This window comes from Uranotaenia lowii, chromosome 1 (genome assembly GCF_029784155.1).
Source record: "Uranotaenia lowii strain MFRU-FL chromosome 1, ASM2978415v1, whole genome shotgun sequence".
NCBI lineage: Eukaryota > Metazoa > Arthropoda > Insecta > Diptera > Culicidae > Uranotaenia > Uranotaenia lowii.
In genome coordinates this window covers 206,411,496-206,419,677 of record NC_073691.1, presented here as the reverse complement: position 1 = coordinate 206,419,677, position 8,182 = coordinate 206,411,496, and positions in this window count along the sequence as shown.

The following is an 8,182-nucleotide window of genomic DNA, read 5'->3' as shown; positions in this document are numbered from 1 at the left end:
TAATCTTCCAAAGGATATAAAAAGGATAAGGAGAAACTTTACAAAATCAAAACCGAGATATTTGAGATTACAGTGGATTACACAAGGTAACAAAAATTGCATTTTTTCGAGGTGCAAACAACTTAGGAGCTGATTTACACTTGTTTTGGGGCATATTTAAATGCAATTAGCTTTTTTAGTAGTTCTTGTTTTCGAGATAACTTTAGAAAATAAGTAAAAATTCATTCGATAAATTTATGCACATTTTTGGCAAAACTGTAGAAGACAACGAAGATTTTTAAATGGAAAGTTTTAATTCAATGATCAACTTTCCCGAAGACCACGAGTAGTTTTGACTTCTAAGAAAAAAAACTCTAGCAGTTGCAGTTTGTAAATTTTTCCAAATTCTGCAAAATACGGAAATCTTTACAATATTTTTAAGAGATTTTAATTCAAATTTAATGCTAGCTATTTCTTTAACCATAATTCCAATCACTCTGAAGTCTTCAACAAAGTTATCTTTTTTAATTTTTAAAAATTGTTAAATTTTTTTTTAAAGCGATGCGTCTCTGAACCTGAAATACCTAGGCAAAATCTGAATCCTTGATTGAATCGAGGATAATGAGCAGATTCAAAATAATACATTTTTATGAAAGTTTTTTGGATCATCAGTTTACAATGATCGATTTTACTAAAAACCGATCCATTTCAAAATTTCCACACACAATATCACTAAAACAACAGCTGATGGACAAAATCGAAAAAATGATTCGAATTCAGGACGCCAAAATCTTCACAAAAAAAAATATTGAAACATACGCACAAAAAATGTTATTCAAGTAGGGGAGAATCACGATACTTGATCCCTGGGGATACTTGATTCCTTAGCTATATCTCGTAACTGAAAAGTCTTAGAAAGATCAAATGTTCAAAAGAAATGTGCCAAATGGAGCAAAACAACAATGCATAATGCTCCAAAAATTTTAACAAAATAATTGTTTGAGATATTGAACTGTGTTTGAAAAATTTCAGAAAATGTGACTTGAAGATCTTTTTTCATCACTTTAAAATGTTCCTTACGTGGAAAAGTTATAGCAAAAAAAATAATAATCCAATATATCAATCGTTCGAGTAAAATATGAATATCATAATACCATATTTTCAAAGCAATGGAAAACTCTCAACTTTTTTCAGAAAAAGTTTTCTAAAATGTTGATTATGGGTACATTTGATCCCTAGAGTTCAAAACGGTATATTCTTCTTCTGAATGGATCGTGATCATTGCTGATTACGAGATTACTAATATTTATCAAATAACTAATATTTATCCAACAACTGTCTGAAGAAAAAAGCTAAAATAATTAATTTTCTCTTAATTATAGAAAATAGCGCCTTAAAGTATGCAATGTCATTAGGGTTGAGACAAAGTTATTGAATTTTTTTTCTTCTGACAGTTCTAAATTGAAAAATGAGAACAAACATGACCAAAATAGTCAATTGACATTCTATCTTGAGGTTTTGTTTGATTTTTTTCCAAGGAGTAGAGCTTCCTGAATGAAGAATCAAGTCTCCCTTAACTTTAAAAATATCGCAATTTTTTTACTCCCACGGAAATGCTTCTAGTTCATTCACGGGTTCAAATATCGTTCTAAATTTGTTGAAAGCTATGTGAAATGATAATCAGGAATTTGCAAAATACTCTCTGCAAGTTGTTTTGACCCTCCAGATGGTCGGATTTTTACAAATCGAACATAATTTAGTTAATTTTTCAATTTGTTCGTTATTTTCAAATAGAAAACAAAAATATTGAAAATTATGGTGAATCTCCAAATAAAGACTGTGAGAAACAGCAATTTCGACGTGTGATTCCTCAATATGTTGCTATTCCAGTGCCAGTCACAATAAGGAGAAAGTTTGGAAAAGATACTAAAAATTCATGATTCAACAAGTCGTAATAACAAAATATCACTTTTGAAAGTGTACATCAAATTTGAGGGCTCTAAAGAATGGTTCAGAAGAACTTTTAATTTCGTGACGAGAATTCAGTACACCGTGTTCTGTTTTTAATTGGGTGAATTCACGTCACAACTTTAAAAAGGCATAAACTTTGTTCTTTGTTAATCAATCGAGAAGTTATTAACATCAAATTGCGGGAAATTATTTTCTCTACAACTTTTTTCAAGACACCAATATCTTACTTCCACAGAAAGAAGTGGTCACTGGAGTCAAAAATTGTCAATTCTAGCGTGGATTCACGTCAAAAAGTAATCGATCACAATACAAACAACTTAAACTTTTTAATGACAAAACTATATGCATTTTGAGGAAAATTCAATTTGCGACCGTTTGCTACTATTTTTTCTTAAATTTCAAGTAAATTGGTTGACTTCTAGAACGATAACAATTCCGAAAAATTCGGAAAAGCGATTTCACGTCACGGAGGAATGAGTCAAAGGTACACAATTCTATACCTAGTAATGGTTTGCACTTTTATTGCAGCATTAAAGGCGTTTTGAAATGGGACCTTCTTTTATTTTGAATATAAGTAGGTAGAGTAGGTACTACATTCCTAATCTGTACTGTGTACAGTTCAATCATATAAGAAACCATTATGATTGGGATCAATATACCAATCTGATCGAAATGGTTCAGAATTTTGAAGAAACAAAATTAAAAGAGATTCTCAGTTTTCTAGAAAAAGCACGACTAAAGATTTAAAAGCTCAAGAAGCTAATTCAAAAGATCAAAAATAAGGAACACCCTATGGTAGTTATCGAAAACACTACGAACAACATCGAAAAGTGGCGATATAGAGTATCAAACTCTCAGCCATAACGTCAGATCCATACATACATACATTCCTAATGAGTTTTTGCACTTAAATTGATAGCGCCGGAAACCACTAATGAATATTTTGGTAAATTTGTTCTATTTTATTCTAAAGTAGATGTATAAAGTAGAGATAAAATAAATATTAAAGACATTTTTAATCCAACTTGGATATATTTTCTATTTTACGTTTTTAAACTAATTACACCGACAGTTTTTCCGCAGTGAATAGTTCAAGTTAAGCATTTTAAAATGTTTTCTTTCAAAAAAAAATTACATTTCCTACAACAAACGGAAAATTAGACCCAAATTGCTTCGTGTGACACTTTCGTGTAGAATCAGAACGCATACCGATGCTAGTTCTACCCAAAAAATCAAGTTGGACTATAATTTGAAAAATACGTTTCTCTTTGTTTATAAAAATGTATAGTAGAGTATCAGTCTTGTAAGTAGTGCTTACCGAAAAGTGTTGGTGAAAATTTCTCTAATGGCGTATTTTTTTTTTGATTCGGATTTGGCTCTGGAACCGACAAAAAAAAACGATTTTCGGGTTTCGAGTTATTCCATACGTAGGTGTGCGTGAGACAAGCGCAATGTTTACATACAGCTGTCATTTTGTTCTCCCTTCTAGATTTCTTCATTCGGTTCTTCACATCCGGATTGCCTTTTTTCGTGTCCGGATTGCACTGGACTGCAGATAGTACGATTTTGCTTGGCTGAGAGGTTCAAAATCGCGGCAATAATCATTTGCCCGTTCATTATTTCAACTGTTTTGTTTTCAGCCAAAAACAGCTGTTTATTGTTTTGACAACAACGTTGAGAGTATAGAGTATTTCCTGAGACAGGTTGTGGTAGGGTAGCGTTTTGTTTTTGTTTTGAAAAATGTAAACACCAACTGGTCGCCATTTTGATCTTTGATGATAAGCACTGTTCAATGCTTTCTTTTAAAAACTTCTTTAGTTAAAAGCATCAACATACCTTCATGTCTCAACTTTTTATGAATTTACAAATCATTCAATAAAGAATTTATATTCTCCTCACCAAAGTGCGCTTGCAAAACCACAACAATTGCATTGCCAATTTTATTTCGTTACTATCTGCACGCTATTTTTTTTAAACTCAAAATTAAGTAGTTTTGGTTCAAAACAGCACTTCGGTGGCATCCCTCAACTTTGAGTTTGACTGGGCAATAGCAAAACTAAGTTCTGATAGGCATACTCAATACTAAGTTCGGCAGCCGAACTCGAATTTATCCTTTTTTTTCGAGGGTAGCTTATTTTCAGGGAATTAAAGGATGATTTAAATTTCTTGTACCCGGATGTTGCTGTTCCGGTACATTGCATTGCAATTACAGAGCGGTGGAAAGTTTTGACACTCCCGGTCAAAGAAAACTTCCGGATGTTACTTCCCACGGGAAGTAAACAACATCCGGAAGTTTCCGGACATTCCAAGCCGCTCACCATATGATGACAATGACAGACAGAATTTTACGCTGACACGGTGAACATGCATTCCATTATGAATTTCCTTCATAGTCTTCCGGTAATTGTTCCGGCACGACAAAATTTTGCGACGTGTTCGTTAGTTGCTGCTCCGGTTCGGACTGAACTCGCTAAGTGTTTTCAGTCCATCAAAGAGAGTTCAATTTTTAGTTCATAAGGTCGAACTCAGCTTTGATCCCTCGCCGAAGGAAAAAAAGGGATCAATTTTGAGTTCGCAGTTCGAACTCCGTTTTGGTCCATCGCAAGGAGGAAAAATGGTACTTAACTTTAAGTTCATAGAATCGAACTATGTTTTGAACCCCGGTCATACTTAATTTTGAGTTAAAAAAAAAGAGCGTGTGGTCATTGAACATACGTAATGTTGTTGTTATGTTTACCCTACCACGATATGCCGAGAAAATGTAAACATGAGAAATGAGCTGTTCGTCTGACAAGTGGGGAAATGCCTTATGGGCGATGAGCGCGCTCGCGATCCCGGTATACGATTTCTCGTGTGTTAAACAGAGAAAGCAATAGCCTTCACTCCAATTTCACTCCGATTAGCTGTCATTCTTATGGAAAACTGTGTAAGAGTAAAGAGCAAGCTTTATTCTTTTTAGCTGGCCCAAGCCCAATTGGTGAACTTCTCGCAAAACTGACTTTCTTCTCAGGGCGACTCCGTCCGTTTTTCGAGCGAACCTAGGTTGCCTCTCGAGCAATAAATGAGCACGATGACAGCAGTTAGAGCGAACATAGGTTGCCTCTAGTTTGCCTCCAGGTGAAAAAAAATGGTATAAGTAAATCATCCTTCTCCCCCACCTTCTATTTTAGTGTTCTTTCCGGTGAATAACATTATATTCGACAGTTTAAACTCATCTTAAGAGACAACCACCTTGATGAAAATTTCGTTTAAGTTCAGAACAAATTTATACTTGTTTTGTTTTCATTCGAAAGTTAACACTAAAAGAGACCGTCCCATGTGACTTTAAAGTCATTTTCACTTTTTAGCTGGAAACGGTCTCTTTCAGTGTTAACTTTAGCATAAAAACACAAACAATTGTACCCTCTTTGTTCTGAACTTATATGAAATTTTCATCAAGGTTTTTGTCTCTATAAGGGTATATACGGGCGATAGTATTGGCGAAAAATTGGCCTCAGCCATAACCTCAAATTTTGATGAGCTGACGGCCTCACCAGTGATGCTAGGTGCGTTCGTAAAATCAGTATTTGTTTGTTTTAAACTAATTATAATATTTCTGAATTGATTAAATTTTTTGACAATCAACAACTAAACGTTTGAATTCATTACGGGGCGTCTCAAAATAGATGAAGATAAGCTATCTTTCGCTAATGAATTTTCAAGGTGAATTTTAAACATCTGAAATATATTTCCATGTACTGCTCGGTAAATTAAACAGAGTTGTTTCTAACTTCTAAACGAATGCAAATCATTCACTGCTACAAAAAAAAGTAAATTAATGAAAGCCACGTCTATGTTGACTATGAAAATAATAGCTTGCATGCTCTGATTATTTTAAATATATCCACATAATTCGCCCCATCGTTTAAGTGTGCGATACAGACAGTTGTTATTCAATTCAGATGAATGTTGCGTTTAATTTTATATTCTAATAGAAATCTACGGGGAAGTTGCAAATTCTCAGTTTTCATGAAAACGTTTTTCAATAAAAATGCAATTAAACAAATATAATCATTTTCCAAATATCAATGCACTTGGCAGCCCTGAACACCCAAAAAAATCAAGACACGAGCATCTGTGTGTCGCTTTTCCACAGGGCGAATTTGTCGATATTAGTACCGAAAAATCGCATTTATCATGCGCCCTGCTCAAGAATTGATTCTGTTCTCCCATGGTTTGAGGTTATGGCTGAGGCCTCCTGCTAAGGTGGTGTTCGTGTAAAACTGTCAATATATCCTAATAGAGATAGGTTGATATTTCTACGGAATAAAAAAAAAAGAAAATTCTATAAAAAATGCAAATTTTATCAAAAAATTCTCTTAAGATGAATTTAAACTGTTGAATATAATGTTATTCACCGAAAATAAAACTTAAATAGAGGGTGGCGGAAAAGCGAGGATCCTTTAGTGATTTATTGGGAGAAATTTTCACCAACATTTTTCGGTAGACAGGATCGAAACTCAACTACATATGCATTTTTATAAACAAAGAAGAACGTATTTCTTAAATTACGGTTTAGCTTATTTTTTTATTTTTTTTTGGGAAAAATAGAAACTATACAGTGACAGTGACAGTACATTTTGAAGACTATTTTTCAAAAACCAAGACAATTGAAGCGTTTTTGGAAAATCAGAACGGTTTCTCAAACATCAGGACAAATCCTGAAAAATCTAGACACCTGGCACCTCTGTATGAGAGTGACATGACGCGGAAGTTTTTAAACGCCTTTTCATAGGCAATAATTTTTTTCTGATGCAGGTAAATACAAACGAATAACAGTATGGATGGAAGTTAGAAAGGCTCAAAAAATTACTGGGAAAAAACTTGAAATCTTTTCTACTGAATATTTCTTTGATCTGCCAGGAGGTCACATGTGAGATTGAAATCGAGAACTTAAACAAAATGAGCGAAATTACGCAAACTACAAAAATCTTACATAATGACAAAACGAAGAGAATGATAAAAGAAAAATAAAAGGAAAAACTCAAAAAGTTAACATGAATGACATTCGAAAATAACAAAAAAAATACACTAAAATTATAAAAATGATAAATATTACCAAGGAATATTTCTCGCGTGAGCTTTCATTACGTCGAATGAAACAAAATTCGAAAAACTGAGATATTCACTAAAAAAGCTTCATTATAACATTATCTACCAATATGATTGATAAAACAATAAATTTAAACCCTTTTAATGCATTAAATTTAAGACTTTCAAAATGACGAATGAAACAAAACCTTGCTTGCCTATTTCAATGTTGCTTACGTCCCTTCTTCCAAACAGCGAATGTGCAGAGGAAGAAAAACCTAGCACATTCGCTATGGATTCCATGAGCAAACAGTGTATACAGGTAGAGGTAACAGAATATCAACCTGGCAATATTATTTCAGATTCTTGTTTTCAGGCGTTCTTAAATCGATACTCAAGGCTTTCGAACGCTGTACAATAATGCAGCAAGGAAAAGAAACCGAACAGCAGCAGTAGCAGCAAACCTAACAACAAACAGCAGCAGGCTGATCGGCAGCAGCCTGCTGCTGTTAGTCACCCAATCACCCGATTCACACTTTTATTACGCATTCACTAATAAATTTACTGCTACACTCGATAACACTGTTAACATTCACTATGCCAAAAAATTTTGAAAATTTACCGGTAATTGCCTCAGAAACATTTGGGCGTAAGTGCAAGTTGAACGAATCAAAGGACGAATGAGACAAATTTCCCCTCCAGCTGATCGGCAACAGAGAGCTGATCAGCAGCAGCGAGTTGGTTTGATCGATGTCGCACCCGATTCACACATTTCATTATGCATTTACTCACCAATTTACCGCTACACCACTTATTAAACAGCCATTAAACAAATAAACAAATTACGCCGAGAAAATTGAAAATTTTCCATAGTATTTTCATCAGAAACATTTGGGCGTATGTGCAAGTTGAACGAATCAAAGGACGAAAGAAAAGAGACGAATGAAACAAATTTTCCCTCCAAACGACGAATGTGTTCAGACGTATGAACGATTTATGTTTGAATATGTCGTATGTTCCTATTATGATTAAAAAAAAGCTCTAAAAATTGCAAAAAATTAAATTCATAATGTGGAATATCTGACACAATTAGTTTCCATGAATATTGCGTATTTTTTGAAGGGTTATCGGCGAAGGAATAAAAATAGGATTTGAAAAACAC